Source organism: Sciurus vulgaris, assembly GCF_902686455.1.
Source record: "Sciurus vulgaris genome assembly, chromosome: 12".
NCBI lineage: Eukaryota > Metazoa > Chordata > Mammalia > Rodentia > Sciuridae > Sciurus > Sciurus vulgaris.
In genome coordinates, this window is record NC_136473.1 from 76,241,876 (window position 1) to 76,263,556 (window position 21,681).

A 21,681-nucleotide genomic window follows, 5' to 3' on the forward strand; every position below is an offset into this window, starting at 1 on the left:
CTGTCGACACCCACGTGGACCAAGAAAAGACACCAAATTCTATTAGTCTTCTTCCCCCTCACCACACACTAACAGTCTTAAGCCGTTTTTATTTATGAATATTCTTTATGAATCAGTGGGAATAATTAGTTTTATTAAATTCTAATCCTTGAGTACACATCTTTTTAATATGCTGTGCGACTAGCACAGAAGTACACACGAAGCATTTCTGCTGCCAAGCGAAACCCGATGCTCATCTCGAGGAGGGAGCTCTGGTGTGAGGTGAGTTCAGAGCTGAACCCGCCACTGCTTTCTTGGAATGCCCTTTTATTTGAAAGGATGACCGACAAGCCGCCGTTATTCAGAATTGTGCTTTTGATGGAAATCATCTCAAAAATGAAAAAAGTGAGTCTGCCACTTTAAGGGGAAAGAAGTGACAAATTTGTGGCCAAGGATGTGATTTGAGCTTTCATGTGATGATTAGAATTTTGGGAAATTTGTGTTCACCACCATGAACTTGATAGCTTCCCAATACTTAAAATCTTTCCCGATGAGGTCAGTCGTAATAATAACAAATCTACTTTTTTTGTTTTTGTTTTTAAAAATTTTTTTGTATAATGAAATGTGGCAATATTTAGGAGAGCTACATAATTCTGTGAAGTAATACTTTTCAAATGCTCAGTGAGTGATTCTGCAAGATCATGCATGAATCAAAGCACTGTCAGCAGCTAAAGAACCACCAATGTATTTTCATATGGTTGTTTTTACATTTTATACAAAACATGCAATAGAGCATAGAAGGTTCACTGAGATGGTTTCCAATTTCACATCATAAATAACTTTCAAGAAACTATCATTTATGGAGGTTAAGTTTAGAATAAAAAATGAACAGCCCCAATAATCTTAAGAAAAGAACTAAAAGACTTCTACCTTTTCCAACTATGTATCTGTAATGGCCAGATTTTCTTCACATATTTCAACCAAAACAACATACCCCAACAGATTGATTGCAAAAGCAGATGGGGAATCCAGTTAGACACTAAAGAGATTTTTAACAATGTAAAAAATGCCACCCCTCTCACTGACTTCTTTTTTGTTATGGAAAATCATTCTTCATAAAAATATGTTATTTATATTAACATGTACTCTGTTTATTATTGTCACTTTTAAATTAGCTGAAAATAAGTATTTATTAAATTTCTAACAGAAAATATTGTATTAGAAAGTCAACCCATATACATGAAAACTCTTTGGAGTCCTTGATCATTTTTAAGGATATAAAAGATTCCTGCCTGATTCAGTGGTGCATGCCTGTAATCCCAGCGGCTCGGAAAGCTGAGGCAGGAGGATTGCAAGTTCAAAGTCAGCCTCAGCTACCCAGCATGGCCCTAAGCAACATAGCAAGACCCTGTCTAAAAATAAAATATAGAAAGGTCTGAGGATGTTGCTCAATGGTTGAGAGCCCCTGGGTTCAATCCCTAGTACCAAAAAAAGATTCCTGAGGGCTGAGACTTCCTGCTCAAGCCAAGTGTTCCCACCACTATCTGCTTTCCTTGGGTCTGAGACCCTAATGTTTCTCCTGCATCCAGTCCCAGTATCAAGGTCCTGGCTCATAATGCCAGTCACAGATCTCTAGAAGTCCTTAGTCCTTCCAGGAATTCTGTTCCCCGTGGCCTGAGAAGGCTCTAGCCTGCTGTGTGTCCCTGGTCTCATCACCTATCCTGCTCTCTCTCTCTCTCTCTCTCCCTCTCTCTCTCTCTCTCTCTCTCCCTCTCTCTCTCTCTCTCTCTCTTTCTCTCTCTCTCTCACACACACACACACACACACACACACACACTCATGCACACACACATGCACACACACACACACACACACTCTCACAATCTCTCATGCATGAAATAATTGTTCCGACTAATGGTGAAGACCCAAGTCTTCCTTACGGTAGTGTTTTAATCCTAGGCAAGTCAACCTGTCTGACCTAACTTCCCTCAAAAATAATACACAGATTAATCATTGGGCTCTTCTGAGATTTAAAAGAGACAGTGGGTTTGTACTAGATAGTCTGCATCTGCAGATTGACTCTCCACCTTTTGTGCTCTGCTTTGTGCCCCCAGAGGCTTTCAGTTGAGTTTGGGCAATGGTAGGCACCAGTGAGATACCCCATAGGGCAACAGGGAAAAAAAAGTTGATCACGTGTGCACATGATGTATACACACTCACACACACACAGTTTGGCTATACCTTCAGGGAAGACAGAGTTCTGGTAGGACAGCCTCCTCCTTCACACAAGGTAACTCCTTCCTCCTCTGTCCCTACTGCCCAAGATGGGACTTTGCTAGCCCAGGGGTGCCTTGCCACCCTTTATTGGTCTTGTGTAACAGCCATACCTTTGTAAATAGCTCCCTCCTAAAATTCTCCTCCATTACTTTGTCTGAGTGTGTTCCTTATTTCCTGCAGGGACTCCAAATGATACAGCCTGTGAATTACTGTAACCTTGGATATGTCTTGAACCAAGTAAAGGCCCTTTTCTTTCTGAGCTGAAGTCTTGTATGACCACTGTGTATCCGCAACTCCTGGCCCATCTTCCCAGGAATGCAGGGGGAGACAGATATTATCCACTCAGTGCATTTATTCTCAACACCACTTACATGTGGGGTTCTATACAAATGTTTGCATAGAAGCACAAGGAATGATTCCTCCTCTGAAAAGGAACAAACATTCTGTGCTTTCCCATCTTTATGCCTCTGATCGTGATGCCCACTCTCCCCAAGTGCTCTTCTCCTTCCATTGGTCAAAATCATCCAGTGTTGCCTTCTTAAGAAATCTTTCCATTATCCTAAATCATAAATAATGTCTTTCTCCCCCAAACACTTCTTTTAAAGCACTTATCTCTTTTTAACTTTCATTATTCAATGTGATTCAGTGCACATTTATCTGGTGCTTATTTTATGCTGAGCCCAAGGCCAGACACTGAGCATTGCAAGAAAAAAAATATGACACCATACTCGCCCTAAGGGAACTCACTCTCTAGCTGGGGAGGTGGCAGCATAAATACTTAAGATGCAAAGGGACAGAGGTCAGAAGAAGAGTGCGTATGGGGTTTAGGTGAAAAGAAAACTCTATGAGTTTTAGTGAAAGCAAAGACTATGGAAACATCTAGATAGATGTAGGGAGATGAAGAATATTAGAATTGCATTGCCCTCTTAGGTGTAGGTTAGGGCAGACTGGAAATTTCCAGGTAAGAGAAGCCCAGCACACGGGCACAACCACATGGCACAGAGCATACAAGCAGTCATTGGGGAGAATGCTTGCTGCAGAGATGAGCGTAAGGCTGAGCTCTCAGCTCCTGGTTCCATTTGAGGATTGCCTGTGGGGATGTCCGAGGACATCTCCATGACCTGTGGAGGAACTCTGCAGTGTCACAGTCTGGATGACAAACTCTGACAGTGGGTGCTGGCCCGATGCCCCAAACAGCCAGACAGGACCTCAGTGGGTCCACCAGACCAGGCACCAGCCCAGATCAACCATTCTACAGGCCACAGTAGCCCCAGGAAGGATGTGAATCACAGACATCTCCACATACCTACACGAGGTCTTGAAAACCCTCTACCACAATGAAGAGGGCCACAAGAGGACACATCCCAGAGACAGAGTGCTTACCCAGAAAGAGTGAGTCACTGGTTCCTGACAAGATGGCAAATGAGCATAGACTGTTGGCTGACTCCCCCAAAATTAATCTTGAGGAAATTACAGCATAGAAAACAAGTCAGGGATCTGAAGATCTAGAGATAAAACTATGAGAAATTTCAGAAAGATGAAAGACTTTAGAAAACTGAGAACAGGTATCCTTGCAGAGGGAATGGCTGAGTGGATAATGGGAATAGAGGTAGTAAAAGTGGAGCATCAATTGTTCTAAAGTTGTTGTCTTGTAACCCCTACACACACACACACACACACACACACACACACACACTCACATACACACACGACCTCCAAATGAACAAGCAGCATCACAGCCAAGATCTCCAGGAGTCCAAGAATATTATTAGAAAAATCCTAAAATCCTGCTGGAGTAAGATGTGGACTTCGGCTACCCTTGGGTGTCCACTCACCCATTCAATGCCCCGCTCACTGTCCACAAGAAAGACGATAAATTAAAAATATATATCAACTTTTGCAAAAGAAGCATAGGAAGGATAAATCAGAATCTAGTGAAATTAGTTACCTAGAAGGAGTGAGTTAAAATAAGGAAGAAATGCCAAGGAAAGGAAAGAAACTTCTCCAAATGTACCTTTTATTTAGCTTCAATTTTGACTAACATAAATATTTCGCTGTACAAAAATATTTCCCCATGGAAAAATAAAATAAAATTGTCAAACATGGGATAAAGACTCTAAGACAGAATATAAACAGAAACAAATGAACCAACCTATATATAAAATTAATAAGGTATCTGTGCAAAGGGGGAAAAAATCAATCCAAATAATTTTTGACCATGGTATTTGGGCCATACCTCTTCCGTGGGACATAATCTAAATAAAATAATAACTATAAAGAAATTTTGTGAACTTTGTCTAACAGTATTGTTTTTATGCCCAGGATCAGAATGGCTCTTACTAGGTTAATATCAGTTTATAAGTGTTACATTCTCCCATGAATTATCCCTTTTTATCTTTAGTGGTAGTGTTTGTCTTGAAGTCTATTTTATCTGATCTTAAAATAGCAATTCTAGTGTTTCTTATGCTGAACTATCTATGTCTTGGTGGTTAAAGTATGTCATTTGAAGGCACTATATAGTAAAAGACTTTATTATCTGCTCTACCAACCCTTTCCTTTTAACTGAATGATTTAGACTATCAGCATTTAAAATAATTATTACTACTGTTAGAATAATAAAAATCAAATAATAAAATAGTTCTGCCATTTTGTTATTTGATTTCTATTTGTCCCTTCTATTTCACTTCCTCTATTTTGAGTTATTTAAATAATTTTTGTATTGTTTAAATTTATCATTGGTATTTTGGTCAAATGCCTCTGTATTAGTGGCTGCTGTAGATACTATTTCACATACACATACATGCACACATACACATTCAAGTGAAATGTAAAAGCTTTGCAACCCTATAAACTTCTTTACTATTCCTCTCAACTGATCTATATAATTGTCATTTGTATTATATCCCACACATTGAAAACTCTACCAGATAATGTTATCGATTTTACTTTTAATAATCATGTGTTTTAAAGTGCTTAAAGAGAAAAAAAATAGTCTCTTGCATTTACCTATTTGATTACCATTTCTGTGATGTTCCTTCATTCTTGAAAGCAAACTTTCTTTTGTCAACATTTTCATTCAGCTTCTGTTGAATTTCCTTCAACAGTCAGTACAGAAAATATATTCTGATGATAAATTCTCTTAGTTTTCCTACATCAGAGAATAGCTTTAGTTTGACTTCATACCCAAAGGATACTTTCGCTGGGTATAGAATTCTGGGTTGACTGTTCTCTTCTTTCAATGCTTTAAATGTATTTTTCTGCTGCCTTTGTGTGTTAGAAGAGATCTGCAGCCCTTAGAATTTGTGTTCCCCTCCATGTACAGTGTGATGTTTCCTCTAGCTGCTCTCAAGGGCCTTTCTTTGCTCTGATTTCCACCATTTTGATTATGATGAGTGTAGGTGTGGCTTTCCTTTAAATTATCCTGTTGGGGTTCACTGAGCTTCTTGAATCTCACATATGCAAATACAGGATAAAATAAAAATTCAGTAAGACAGTATAAAAGTGGTAAAGATTCAATGAAAGCACATGAAAGGATCCCTCTTCCTTCTACCAAGAAGGGGAAGGGGAAGAGATACCAGAAATGCAGGGGACATAGACTATGAGACAGTAGTCCAGGCAAAGGGCTGTGTGAGCAGAATCATGACAGGTGACCCATACAGACCCTCATGATTCTCCTGAGCTCTTTCATATCACATCACTTTTTTTTTTTTTTTTTTTTTTTTCTTTTTTAACCAACTGACTCTATTTTGTGACATTCTTTTTTTTTGGTACCAGAGATTGAACCCAGGAGGGCTTAACCACTGAGCCACTTCCCCAGCCCTTTTTTATATTTTATTTAAAGACAGGGTCTCACTGAGTTGCTTAGGACCTCGCTAAGTTGCTGAGACTGGCTTTGAACTCTCAATTTTCCTGCGTCACCCTCCAGAGCCTCGGATTACAGGCGTACTCCGCAGCACAAGGCTATTTTGTGACATTCTTGATGGCGTCCTCAAGACCAGCACATTTTCTCACTCTGTCTTTTCTTTATAAGAGCACAGATACTATTTCCCACTTTCCCTGTATTTCTGAGGATAATGAACATAGGGCTTTGAAAATTTAAAACAAAACCACAAAACAAACAAAAAAAACCACTGCTCTTTGGACAGCATATGGGAAGCCAATCTTAGTTGTGACTCTGTAAAGATGAAGTGACAGGGCTAAAAACTTAGCTTTCTCAACTACAAGAGCACAAAAGTTGCTTCTTTAGACAGAAACAAGTTAATTGGTTTAAGTGGTTTGAAACATTCAAGAAATAATAGGCAAAAAAATTTCATTTTATCACCCAAATTTATATCTTTTAAAACTAACCCTCTAAACCTTAGATGTTCATCCAACATTAATTACTACATTTAAGGGGCTAAAATTAAGTGCTTTGTTGGTTTCTCTAGATAATTTACATATCATTACTTTATAATTCATGTCATAATAATTTTTATTAAAATGAGTCAATGAAAATGGAATGATATTACCTTCTAGCTTGCAAGACCCTGGGGTCAGTCACTAATCTTTTTTCTCCTTTAAAATTATAATTGTCAATTTAAATATATATATATATATGTGTGTGTGTGTGTGTGTGTGTGTGTGTGTGTGTGTAATCATTTATTTAAATAGGAAAGCATGAAACCAAAATGAGTTACTATTTACAGTTTCACTGGATTCTGTAAAACTCACAATCAATATAGAATGGGAGAGGGAAAAACAAAGAAATGGAGAAAAACCAGCCAGAGAAGAGATGAGAAGCAAAATACACCAAAAGTAAAGCGGCAGAGATAACATTGTTTAATTTACTTAATTCAGCATCTTCCAAATATGTTCAACTATGGGACCCACCAGTACTCCAAGGGACATGGTCTGGGAAACCCTGTTAGAGCCATCCTCAAACTCCAGCCAAGAGCAGTGCATGTCATTGGACAAAGAGCTTGGAGTCCAGGGCAAAGACTGGAACATTTGTTGGGAGCCCTCCATGTCCAGATGCCTAGAAGTGGGAAGTGGCCTGGAGTGATCAGTCCAGTCCACCTCTTTGGAGAAGCTAGTCAAAGTGTGTGTCCAGTCCTGGGGGTGGGTGTGCTGGGTTTTATAAAGTACAATATGCTATTGAGAAGTTTCTGCTATTCATTCAGATCCTTAGCACTCAGTGCACATACACTCTCTCTCTCTCTCTCTCTCTCTCTCTCTCTCTCTCTCTTTCACACACACACACACACACACACACATACACACACAGACCCAGACCCAGAGATGGCAAAAAAATTTCTTTAGACAGAAACAAGTTAATTGGTTTAAGTGGTTTGAAACATTCAAGAAATAATAGGCAAAAAAATTTCATCCTGAAGGGAGAAATTATGAGCTCATGCCATAGACTTCCCTATTTCAACTTTACTCAAACTTTCCTTATTCCTCTTTCCCGGTCCTTTAGCATTGGTGGTCTCTGCCTGTCTCCCTTCTCCATCTTAATTTTTCATTTTTCCCTCTCTCATTGGGGTTCTAGTGGCCAATAAGATTCTTACAGCCAGGAATGAAATCTGCCAGGACTTCACCTGGGCCCTCTCCCCTACTAGCCATGGTCTCTTCATCTCCACCTGAAGCCATCCCAATAACAATGACAGAAGGAGCCTGCCCTAAACCTTCCAAAGGGGAATGGGGCGTGGCACTGTTTGTGTGTCCCTGTCATTGTCATCTCTGAGTTGGGAGAGGGAGAGTTGGTTCCGGAGCTGAGACTACTCAGAAACCCTCACTCCACTTCTGTCCCTTGGCAGAGGGGAATTGGCTGGCGGGACACTTCCTGACAGTTCTCACAGGCCTCAAGGAGACAATGAATGCCTCACAGCTGTCTCTAACAGGGAAGGTGCTAGATGAGGGGAGAGGGAGGGAAAAAAGTCATAAAGTTATAACTACAAAAAGTTATAAAGAAATAGTAGAAGGGGAGGAGTTCACTAAGTCAGAATCCTACTGAACAAATTCCTCCTGGAATCCCCTCGAGGGCCATCGGGTGGATAGCTAATGCCAGCTTATGGAATTACTGCAGAACCACATAGTAAGAAGAAAGCAAGGAAGTGGCAGAGTCTCCACGTGGCCTAGAATTCCAAGTGTGGGGCCTTGAGCCCTGCCAGCTCAGGGGCAGGGATGGGCATTTGTCTAAGTTTACAGATGCCCAGTTTCCAGGACCAGCCTCTGGGAAAGTGGTTTCTGATAAAAAGTCAGGCATGCAGTCAGACAGACATATGGACAGGTCTCCTTCCTTCCCAGACACCCCCACGACTGTCTCGGCAGACAGATGGGCCTTTCCTCCGGGCTTTATAGATTAATGCGTCCTTCTTATCAATTATGGAGACAAGAAAGTGTAATTTTCTCCCCATGTTTATACTGTTCAGGATTAATCTGCCCGTAAATGGATAATCTGTCAGCTTTCTGAGACACTGAAGTGGGGAGGGGGTGGGGCAGGAAACGGGAAGAGATTTACCAGCGGGTAATGCCATCTGCTTTATTAGGTTGTTTTATAAACCTGACATTCAATTTGTTCTGGAGGACTTCGTGACGGATTATTCTGTAAATTCTCAAATAATTACGATAACCAGGAAAAGGGAAAAAATGGGGAGCAGGAGGTGGATTGGGGAAGTGGGGATGTGCCAGCACATTAGTGAGTTATGGCCCAGGGATAACATCCATCTCCAGCCGCCTCCCAGGGTGGCCAGGGAGGCCAAGACCTCAGAGGCAAGGGATTGACAGAAAAGGCCCTGATTGCCTCTTAACTCTGAGTGTCATGTGCTGTCCCTCACCTTCAAACCCTCACACTTCCTGATTTCCCCAAGATGGTGAGGTCAAGCCAGCAAAGGTGCTGTTACCATGTTTTTTAGACACACACACACACACACACACACACACACACACACACACACACATATATATTATATTCTTTCCCCTGTCTTCTGGGTGCAAATCCCTCTCCAGTCTTTGTTGGCTATATGAATTTGGGGAAGTTACTTAGACTCTGTACCTCAGTTTCCTTAACTGTAAAATCAGGAAAGTCATATTACTTACCTCCTGTGATTGTCATGAGGATCCAATTTGTTCAAACAGAAAAATACTTAAAATAATGCTTGACACATATTAAGTACTTCGTAGACTACTCACCATATTATTGTCTATTCATATTTTGATTCCTCAGTGCTGAGTCCATGCACGTCTGATGGGTTTCTGATGATTGAGTCTGCAAAAGCACAATGGTAGAATTAGAATCCTGGCTGACGGGCCCTGGGCCTAGCACAGGCTCACCCATCCCCTCCAACCTTGAGGTGAAAACTGCCGAGAAAAAAAGCATCCTCCCACATTGGCAGTTCATACCATCAGGCTTTCTCGTGGGCTCCTCAGATAGTCCTCACACAGCCCAAACCTGCCTTCCCCTAGCAGAGTCCTCCCAAAGGATGAAAGCTGCTGGCATCCTGGGTTTGCAAAGAGAGCTGGGAGAGCCCCTTTGGTAAAGCATAGTCTCAATTATGAACTCTGACAGCTCCCTTCTCATTAGGAGACTCTTCAGTTAGCCTCTGCACGTTTATTTATCTTTTAGATTTCCAAATGCTGCCTTCTTGACTTCTGTAATCTTATTTGTTCTTGTGTTGAGGCAGGCTGGGTGAGGAAAAAAGATCACATAATGCATGTTCCAAGGCCATCTACTTGACACCTGCCCATGCTCTGGGGTCCAAGGGCATGCTCATGACATTCCATGCAGGGAGAGAGAACAGGCAGCATTGAGAATCCATACTGACTACTCTATTTGGTGATTTCTGCGCCTTGGTGTTTTCAAGGACAATCTGTGACCTGGGTTTATTATTAAGATAATGAGCCTCAGAGAATGGAGTCACCTACTCTTCAGCTCCTAACAGAGAAACTGTGCCACGGGCTACAGCTGAATAGAAACCCCCTCCATCTCCAAGTGCATTCTTGACCACAGGCCCGTGTTATCCATTGTGTAAATATCTCATGAACCAAGAGTGTTACCTCTCTTTCCAATGAAGAAATGGGTGCACGCTTACGAAAAGTAATTTGCTTCATATAATCATATGTAAGTCAGAGTTTAAACTGCAGTAGGCTGCGCTTATGTTGTCCAGACACTGCCTCTTTGCTTCTGGTAGAAAAGTCCTTTTTTCTATGAGGGAAGCTATTCCAGTGTTTTGGATAAGACTACCATTGTCCTTCAGGGATAAGAAAAGATCCTGGCTAGACACTCAGAGTACATCATACCCTTGGTAGTTTCCCCTACCCTCTTCCTAATGACATTTATCTCCATTAATGATGGTGAACTCCCTGAGACTGGCTAAGTAACCACTTCCAATTGGTTCAAGCAACTGTATCACAGAAGGTCACATGACCCAAACTTGACCAATCTGATTCTTCTATGAGACTTTTCCACTAACACTAATTGAGAAGAAACTTTATTCTTCCTGCAGCTGCTAATGTGGTAGGTTTAGATAACTGGTGGCCACTATGCACAGACTATGGAGAGACAAAGCCCTGATAACATTGTTGTGGTCCTGAACCCAGTCATGACTGAAGCCAGACCTAATCTCTGGACTTTCAGTTTTATGAGCCTAAATATTCCCTTTGAGGCTGGTAGTATGAGTTTTGTTAATACCAACTATAATTGGCTCCTCCTCCCCATTCTCAGACCTTATCTCACAAATTCAACGAGTCAGTCAAGGAAGGATTGGGAGCTGGAGTAGGCTTGTGCATCTCAACAGAGGTTGGATTACACAGCTTTATGAGACCCTTCCAGTTCCCAGATGCTCCTCTTCTGTTAAAGTCCTGTCTTGTCCACTTTATGTTGCTAATAACACAATACCACAGACTGGGCAAGTTATAAAGGAAAGAGGTTTATTTTGGCTCATGGGTCCAGATCAAAGGACCACATTCTTCTTGCTGGCAGAACCCTGAGGTAGTTAGCATAGGGCAAGAGATAGTGAGTGCTCAAGAGACCTGGCCAAACTGGTTTTTACAGCAAACACACTCTAGAGATACCCCAGTAACCCATTAATCCATTAATCATATGAATGTGTTTATCCATTAATCATATGAATGGGTTAATCCATTCATGTGGGTAGAGTTCTAATCAATCTCTTAAAATCCTACCTGTCCCACCTTCTAATATCTCATTATAAGCATTAAGTTTCAACATGAGTTTTGAGTTTTGGAGATGACAAAACATGGCATGCCCCTCCTCTATGTTTTTTTTTTTTTTTTTTTTTTTTTTTTTTTTTTTTTGAGTCAGGGTCTTGCTCTATTGCCCAGGCTGGTCTCAAACTCCTTGGCTCAAGTGATCCTCCCCCATCAACCTCTCAAGTAGCTGGAACAACAGGTATGTAGGGCTTCCCTGTTCTATTATTGTCACCGTGTCTGCTGACAGCTGTGTTTGTTAGGTTTCTCCTACCCTCTTCCTAATGACTTTTATCTCCATTATTGATGGTGAACTCCCTGAGATAGGCTGAGCAACCTCTTCTAGACGGTCTTTGTCTCCATCAATTTTTGTCCCAGATTTTGAATCTGGTTGAGGGTATGTGAGTATTTACTTGTATCTTGGCATATGCTTAAGGATATGGAGGAATGGAGAACGAAGACCTGTCAAAAGGTACAAATACTATAAGCTAAGGAAAGGGAGAGAGGGAGAAAATAAAGACCTGAGCAAACAACTCCTTGAGTTTTGAGTTGGCAGCATCTGGGAAACTCTGCATGGTAAGTCCAGCTTTGCGTTATCATTTCTTTAGACCCCACCTTCTACTGAAGGAACCTGCAGCTGTGGTTGCTGAAACCTGAGCAAGGAAGACATAAAGGTGGTGTTTATTTCCTTAACTCTGTGTCCTGCCTTCCCCTAGAGGATGTTCTTAAGGCTACTCCCTATTTGCACATTGACTTATGAATGGTCCACAGAACAACATTTCCCACAACAGCACAGGTTTTGGCCACTTAAAAGTAGACAAGCATGAAAGACTGAGTAGTGTCCTCCCAAGATCAGAAGCAAGGGTAGTGTCTGCCTTTATTTAAATTTGTATTTCATATAGTACTGAGGTTCTAAGAAAAATAAATGGAAAACACACACATTATAAAGAAAGAAGGACTGTTTTGTATATTCACAGGTGTCCTGATTGCAGAGAAAATCCTGAGAAACCTACACATGTATGAATTTAGCAAGTTTACAGGTACAAAATCAATGTGCAGAAATTCATTGTGCCTCTACAGACTTGTAACAAACAATTGGAAGATGAAATTTTGCTGAGATGGAAATAAAAACAATTTATTTTAAGCATTTTAAGAAAACACTGAAATGTTTTATTTTGAATATTTTATTTAAATGTTTTTAATAAAGCATTAGCAATAACATCAAAATGTAGAATTCTTAGGAATAAATTTAACAAGAGATATGTGAGAATTCTAACTGTATATTATAAAACAATGCTGAGAGATTTTAAGAACCATCTAAATTAATGACAATATGTAGCAAGCTCATGGAATACTATGGTAAGATATACAAATTCATCTATAAATTTAATGTAATCACAGTCAAGATCCCAACAAGAATTTTTTGTCAGGCTGGGGTTGTGGCTAGGTGGTAGAGCACTTGCCTAGCATGTGTGAGGCACTGGGTTCGACCCTCAGGACCACATAAAAAAATAAATAAATAAAATATTGTGTCCATCTACAACTAAAAATGTTTTTTTAAAAAAGATAATTAAAAGAATTTTTGTCAAAATTAACAAACGGATCCTAAGGTTTGTATGAAAATATAACTAACCTAGAGTAGACAAAATAATTAAAAAAAAAAAAACAAAGTTGGAGGTGGGGCTGGTCTAAGGTTAAAGAAAGTGAGATATGTACCTCAAGTGCAAAATCCTAGTAATCAAGATAAATAATAATTTTATGCAATATTTTTAGAAATCAAACTTCATGCAAAAAATTTCATGATAATATCAAATGTTTAAACAAAACAAAATCAAAGCTTTTACCATCTTTTTGAGACTTACTAAACAACTACTACAAATAAGACAGTGCAAAACAAGCATAAAAATGGAACAATGGAACAGAATAATGACTCCAGAAATAGACCTGTACTTATCAACTTATTTTTTACATAATGCAAAACAATTCAATGGGAAAATCATTATCTTTCCTATACTCAGTGATGATGCAATTGAATTTTTTTTTCCTTTGGTACCAGGAATAGAACCCAGGGGAACTAAACCACTGTGCCACATCCCCAACCCTTTTAATTTTGAGACAGGGTCTCACTAAGTTGTTCAGTGCCTCATGAAGTTGCTGGAGGCTGGCTTGAACTTTCAATCCTCCTTCCTCAGTCTCCCAAGTTGTTGGGATGACAGGTGTGCACCACTATGCCCCACGACAATTGGATATTTCTATAGAAAAAAGAATGAACCCTTAACCTCATACTCAACCAAAAAGTGATTCAAGTTGGGCTATAAATCCAAACACAAAATCTAGAGCTATAAGAAAACATAGGAGAGATATTAGTGATTTAGAGGGAGGCAAAGATTTTTTTAGTACACCAAAAGTATACACTGCAAAAGAAAAAGTATCCATAATTTGGCCTTATCAAAAGTTTGAGACTTGATCTTCAAAAGACATCATTTTTTAAAAAGAAGACAAACCACAGACTGAGAGAAAGCATGCACAACTTGTATATCTAACAGTGGATTCATATCCAGAATACAGAAAGAATTCCTACAACTCAATAATAAGTAAACAAACAACCCAACTGAAGAGCTGTCAAAATACTTGAATAATTCACAAAAGAAGGTATAGAAATATCTAATAAGCACATTAAGATACACAACCTGTTCACTTGTCAGGGATGCACAAATCAAAGCCACAATGAGCCACCATTCCACAACCATTGGAAGAGCAAGAATATGAAAAATAGACAATGCCAAGTATCAGGGGATATGAAGCAACTGGAATTCAGACCTTACCAGTGAGCGCATAAAATAATGCAAACACTTTGGAAAAGAGTTTTGCATTAAAAAGTTGAAAATATAAGCTAGCCATCAATTACTAGGTATCTACCCCCAAGAAATAAAAAGCAGGCGTCCACACAAAGACTTATATACAAATGTTCAGAGCAACTTTATTTGTAATCATGAAAGGCTGTAAACAACATAAATGCCTATCAATAGATGAATGAAGAAATAAGTTGTGATCCATCTATATAATGGGATATTATTTGGCAATTAAAAGTGAATCTGGGAGCAGAGGCACATGCCTGTAATCCCAGCAGCTTGGGAGTCTGAGGCAGTAGGATCACAAGTTCAAGGCCAGCCTCAGCAACTTAGTAAGGCCCTAAGCAACTTAGTGAGACCTTGTCTCAAAATTTAAAAAAAAATAATTTAAAGGACTGGGGAATGTGACTCAGAGGTTAAGCATCCCTGGGTTCAATCCCTGATATAAAAAAAAAAAAAAAAAGTATTGGCATATGTAAATATGTAACCACAAATATAATTTTCAAAAAAATTATGGTGAATAAAAAATCCAGATACATATATATATATATATATATATATATATATATATATGTATGTATGGTATTTCCACTATTTTTTCAGTATGAGAACAGGGAAAATAACCTGTAGTGCTAGCAATGGGATCAGGGGTTGCCTGGGATGGAGGTGGGGGTAGAATAGGGCACATGGAACCTGTCTGTGATGATATAAATGTTCTCTTTTTTTTAAATTGGTATAGTGATTATATGACTAGATGTACTTGTCAAATTTTTTCACGCTGTACACTGCAAATGTGTGCACTTTAGGGTGTGTAAAACAATCTCTGATAAATAAAATATTCTCCACTCAAAAGTAATCCAGGAGAAGGGTGACAAACCCTCAGATCCCATGGTGCTCACCTCTGACTTCTCCACACAGCACCCCGGGGGTCTTCTTTGGACATCACAGCCCAGGAGTCCACTAAGCCAGTGACAGAGTCCAGGCATGATTTGAAATGCAGTCCCTCAGAAAAGAGATCCTCTCCATTGCAGCAGATGGAAGTCTGACTCTGCTATAAACCCCAATGTTTCCCTTCTCTACTTTCTTGAGCAAGTTATTAAACTCCTCTGGGTCTCCATTTCCTCACCTGTGGATGAGAACACCTCATCCACAGGAGTAATATGGGGTTGTTGTGAAGATTCGCTTAACTAAGCTTAAGCATTTAGAATAGAGCTCAGCAGAGAGAAGTGCATGGTAAATGTTGGCTGCTGGGTAGTAGTGGTGGCCTAAGGTCACAGGACAGGTAAGGTCAGAGGGATAAAAAAAATAGAGGCTTCTGGGAGGGAGCAGAGGAGTAGGGGACATCCACCTGCCCTGAGCACCTCTTCTAGTATGTGCCAAAGTTTCTGTACATCTACAGTGTGGGTGTGAACCTCACACTCTACATATCTGATGTCATTGTTTCCTGGAGCTACTGTAATGAAGAATGACAAACTGGGCATAAAACAACAAAAATTCATTATTTTATAGATCTGGAGCTAGAAGTCCAAAACCAAGGTGTTGCAGGATGCTGCTCCCCACAAAGTTCCTAGAGGAAGAATCTTTATTTCTTCCAGCTTCTGATGGCCCCAGGATTTCCTTGGCTTGTAGGAGCATCCTACAATCTGTGCTTCTGTTTTCACCTGGCCACCTTCCCTCTGCATCTCTGTGCTCAATTTTTTTTTTTTTTTATAAAGACAACAGTCATACTGGACTAGTGTTCACACACCATAGTCCAGTATGACCACATCTTAACCAGTTTCCATCTGCAAAGACCCTGTTTCCAAACAAGGTCTCAGAACCGTGTACTGGGGATAGGACTTAAAAACATCTTCTGGGGGAACACAGTTCAATCCACAATACTTGGTCTTTACCCTAAACTGAAATTTATCTGTGAGGATGTTCACTTGTACCCATGTCCAGGTATGCCATCACACAAGTCCATGTAACGTGTGTGCACATGCATGTATGATCTATCTGTGGACCCATGCATTGGGCTTATTTTGAATGTGGAAGTTTCTTTATCCAATCCCCCACCTCTGTTCTCAGACTTCTCACCTGCCTGCAGGCTGCTGAGCTCACATATAAAAGGGAAGGTTTGCAGTGATTTTCCACTAGTAAAATTAGTTATTTCCTGACACATTTCTTCCTCTAATTATATACTAACTTCCCCCACTGGCTTATTCAAAAGGAAAAACAAAAATCTTTGGACTTGGACTGACTTGGGGCAAGCACATCCACATGCACCCTCCCACACACACACGACACACAAACATGCACATATGTATACACACACCACACACACTCTCACACACAAACTTTCAAGAAGCAGTCAGGCTATATTCTCAGAGAATGCTCAGAACCTTGGGGGTCTTTTGGGTTGAGCTAAACATTCTCGAAGCTCCCCAGAGCACCCCCACTCCATCAGAAGCTTCTCTTCTAGAACTGCATATACATTGAAAGGCACAAAGATTAACATCTAAAAATATGTTTTTTGAATAAAAATCCCAATGGTAATTTTTCTGCCCCCAAAATTGCTTCTGGTTTGTCCACTAGCGAGTTGAAGCAGACTACAGGAGGGAATAAATAATACAGTCTCCCCTTCTGCTCGTCTCCTGATTCCCCCACAAAATGGGGGTTCACACACTGAGTTTGGCAATCATTCCCCCTGGACTACAGGTAACTGGACAGGGAGCCAGAAGGTAACAGATCCGTCTATCTCTTTTCAGAAATTTACCAGAGTGGACAGAAAGTCTGAAACTCCATATTTCATCCAACTTCCTTATTTCACAGATGGGGAGTTTGGGGCCTAAAGAACATCAGCATGGCCTAAGCTCATAGATCCAGTGTCACCTGCCTCTGGTTCAGTACTCTTTTCCCATCACCTCTCAACATGGTCACCTCATCTCTTTGGGGGCAGGTGGTGGAGAAAGCCGATGGAGGAATGAGTCCCCCAACTCCAGAGAAGGTTAACAAAAGAGAGCCACGGGAGAATATCTTGTGAGGAACAGAAAGCCTCTCTCCAGCTGACATTTCCTTCTCAGCCCAGACTCCCCCCAAAACGTCCATGGCATCCGCCTGCTGCCCCAGCCCCCTCTGCTGATCTATTTAACCCAGAGACACTGTGATTGCTCATGCGCTTTGATCCTGCAGGCGCTGGCAGCTTTTGTTCTATTATTCACTGCAAGGTGGATGCTGAGTTGTCTCTGCTTATTATAAGCCATGGCTGGGCTGCCCACCACCTCCCCAAGGCCACTGGATGGTGCCCATCAATAAGTCAGTAGCAGCGGCTGGATTTGAGATGCCTTTTGGGGAAGGGATTTGCACCATTTCAGAATCGAAGTATTCTACAAGCTTCCTCTTTGGAAGAAATCGGGAGAGGAAACACCCAACACAAAAATTATAAAGTATATGTAAGGATGCTAAGAGGCATGCTTTCTGTCCTGTTGAGTGGCAAGCTTTGAAAGTAGATCCTTCTCATTATAATCCTAGGGGACCACCATTGTACATGTGATTCTTTGGTGACTGAAACATCATTATGCGGCACATGACTGTATATGTTCATCCTCCATACACCTCACATATAGTGAGACATTCACCAACATTTATTTAACTAGTGAACATTTTCATGAAGATCCTCAAACCCTCCAAAATGCCAGGAAAGATGCACAGAAGATCATAGCACTTCTAACCATAAGGCATTATGGGATAGATTTGTTTGCCTACAATCTCTAATACACCAGAGGATACAAACACTATACAAGAGTCTTTGTACAGGGGTCAGAGGAGATATCAGGGCAGAAGAATCCTCTACTCAAGACCATTCAGGTTGAAGAATACATCGGGTATGAGTAGCAGAACAAGAGGTTTATCATGGAAAGAAAGTACACACTCGAGAATGTAAGTGTGGGCGATCTGAGGGAGAGAAAATGAGTCATCTCATCTTGATCTGTTATTTTAACATTTATAGAGGGACAGTAGCTATTGAGGTGGACTAGAGGTGGAGTCAGGGCAGGGTTACTCAATTTTATGCCAGTTTTCCTTGGGTTTGCACATTGCCCTCTCATGTTCTAGGGTCAGTTCTGTCTTTAGTACCCATATTTTCTAAAGTAGGGATTCCTCCAGACTTCTTGTGGTCATCTCGCAATTTTGTTTCTTTTTCATTAGTCAATCATCAAGCTGCAGACAAGGATGCTGGCACAAGGACACTGGCTGGGTTGCTTGTTCTGCATTCCAACAGTTTGAGTGTTTCTCTTTTGAGACTCTGTGTTCTCTCTGTATCCCTAAATCCCCATCTCAAAAGCACTTCATTTTACTCTCATCAATATTTTCAGAGCTTGGCACAGTCCCTGGCACATAGTATGTCCTCAATAAACGTGCAATTAATGAAAGAGTTGAATGTCAAGAGAGCTGGGATCTAATTCCAGCTAGGTCACCAGCTTGCTGAGTAACCTGAGCCAGTCGCTTCTCTCTGGATCTCAGTGTGCCCTTTTGTGTTGCAAGGGCACTGGCCAGATCCCCAGTGAGGTCACCTTGTCTGGACATTTCTTGAAGAACATGAGACGTCAATTCACCACATTCAAGTTCATGTCATGCGCCTTCCAGATCCATGGTCTGTCCCTGTCTTTTTCCTTCACAGTCATGAAGTGCCTTGCTAACATCCACAGATGCAGGTATGATGTAACCAAATAAGTAAAATCCCTGTCACCTGCAGCCAGGGGTATGTTTAGAAGCTAGAGAAAGGAATATCTTTGAAAGGAATGCATGAATTCTGTAAAAGTGGTGAGACCACTGTCAGCCATATCCTCACTTCTGAGGTTGCTCTTCTCCTATTGAAAACATAGGCACAAAAAGTCCCTTCAGTGACACTGGATGACATCCATCAATGGGATGCAGGGGAACTGGAAGCTCATAAAAAAGGTGTTGGGGCAGTAATAGGTGGCAGACATAAGCAGTGGGAACAGGAGGTTTGTGGGATGGTTCTGTGGATTGGGCCTACTCTGTTGACTCCCACATGCTTTCTTTTGAAGGGTAGTTTGCCTGAGGCTGCTCTGACCTGGCCTGGCTTAAGTCAGTAGGATATGTGACATTCCTCAGGGAACAACCATAGGCCCTATAAAGGCTCAGCCCTGTGGATACGGAGAACAAAAGTTACCCTGAAGGGTGGAGTTTTGTGACTTTTACACAGACCAGATTCCAGGACTAAGGGAGACAGGATGATTAGAAGCAAATCCCCAACCACAGAATCTGTTAAAAGTTCCAATTAGAACCAGTCATTGTGGGCCAAGGTGACCCACAGTTGCCTTGGATCTTTATCATGCCATTATAATAATAAAATTCCCCCTCCATGGGGTAAGACCACGTACAGTGGTGACTTGAAAGTTATGCAATCCGTCAAAAGTCAAGAGGTGGACATAGGTAAGACTCTGGAAACTTCTCTGGGACCACCAATAAAACAGGAAGGCAGGAGTGGCCTGTGCCTCTACCCAGAGGACTTATTCCCTCCCTTCCTTCAAAGTGTCCCTTTTTCCCTTTTCCAAACCCTTCTAATAACCTCATGCCTGCTACTCTGAGTGACTTGTCTGAAATCCGGTATGACATGATCACAAAGAACTGGTGACGGAGGACCTCCCAGTCGCTTGGGATCCAAAATGCTTCCTTGCTCTGCAACAAGAGGAACCCTAGAGAAGCGCTTTCCCAACAGGCAGCCCTTGAAAATTCAGGTGGAATGAAGGAATAGTCAATATGCCCTTCAGCAAGGACAGAAGGCGAGGGAAGATGTTCATGACTAACGTTTAAATCCCTGAAGAGAGGAAACACATTCCAAAGTGACTGCTTGATACAAGAACAGGGTGGGACCCAAGAAAATCAAGGACAGCTCAGAATCAGGAGATAGGGAACTACGCCACACCCAGCCAGTGAAGACAAATTTAAAGGCAACTGTAGGTAGAGTGGCTCCCTAAATGGGATATGTAATTCTAATTCCTGGGGCTGGGGGTCCCCTTACTGCATGGGTTCTGTTCCTGTCATGACTGGGTGGGTCCTGAACTACCCCTCACACCTGGCAGAAAAGCGGTCTCTCTGGAATCGTGGCTCACCAAGTTATCTACCGTGTTCGTGGGCTGGGCAGAAGGGGCGTGCGTGCCCTCTGCTTACGTACAGCCCGAGCGGAATGCGTGGGCTGGGCAGTCCAGCTCTTATTTCTGTCTTGACACCTCTTCCTCCCACCCCGCCTCCTCCCAATCCTCTGAACCGCCGAGCTGTTTTGCCCGTGGCGCTTCGCTCAAGGTCAGGGAGCAGCCAAGGCCAGGAGGAGGGGGCGGGCGGTGGTTCCCGGCACTGTTCTCACCTGACATTTACTTTACACGCTGTTCACTCCCAAACAATACAGTACACGCCGACTGGCAGGGTACCTTCCGTCTAGTTTCCCGGTAATCCACTCCTACCAAGCAAACACGCAGGGCTCCCCTGGCCTGCGCGGACCTGGAAAAACACAGCGCTTGGCTGGGCTCCCCGGCAAGGTTTCTGCGTCCGCTTTCAGCCAGCGCCCGCCTCCGCCCGGTGGAAGCTGCCAGGCCACCAGCGCTGACTTTCCACCAGATGGCAGACGCGGGCCGCAGAACCAGGACCGCGCCCGTCTTCCCTAGGCAGCTCCACCTGCGCCTGCGCAGACCTGAGTCCGCCCTTGGCTCCGCGCCCGGCCGGCGCTTCCGGCTGCAAGGGCTGCTGTCTGCTGCCCGCGGTGAGCTGTGGCTCTGCGGTCCCGGGAGGGAACAATGGGCGGATTTCAGGCGTCCGGGCCAGGCAGCCTTCCTCTGAGGCTCCAGAGACGCGATAAGAGGCTGTGAGCTGAGGTGATGGCGGAGGGTTTGAAAAGAATCGTTCGGCCCACCCGGAGGCTTCGGGCCGCCTGCCGTCGTACCACCTTGCCTCAGTTTCCCAGCACCGCAGGTCTCCCGCAGCCCGGCCAGAACCCCTCCTCTGACCCACTCTCCATCCATCCAACTCCAGTTTAAGCACGATCACTTCCATGTTTTATTACAGAAATTGCATTGACCTGGAGAACCCAGGCATGGAAATCTGTTTGCCCAGGAGCCCCGTTGATGGGCCTGCAAACTGCATGATCTTACTGCTTAAAGAGTCACAGGAGCACAGTAGGGAAGAGCCACAGAGATCCGCAAGGCACGGAAGAGAAAACGGGGAAGTACATTGGCCGAAGTCATGGAGTTTGCTAATGAAAAGCAAATCAGACAAACTCAGTCCTCTACTTAGGACCCTGTAGTGGCTGCCCAGACTTTATAAAAAGTTCACACTTACACAGCCTCAAGGCCCTCCATCATCATCTGCCCCTACTTATTCTCCAAAATAC

At 42.2% G+C, this 21,681-nt stretch overlaps 1 long non-coding RNA gene across 2 annotated transcripts in view; it reads right to left on the bottom strand.

Moving 5' to 3' along the window:
- The window catches only part of LOC306642266, a 40,567-nt gene extending 19,713 nt beyond the window's left edge, over positions 1-20,854 (bottom strand). For both annotated transcript variants that reach the window (XR_013758451.1, XR_013758452.1), the window contains exons 1-2: positions 20,662-20,854; positions 9,427-9,502 (exon numbers count right to left, since the gene is read on the bottom strand). This is a non-coding gene — a long non-coding RNA (uncharacterized lncRNA). The remainder of the gene's footprint in view (positions 1-9,426; positions 9,503-20,661) is intronic.
- Positions 20,855-21,681: the final 827 nt, after the last annotated feature.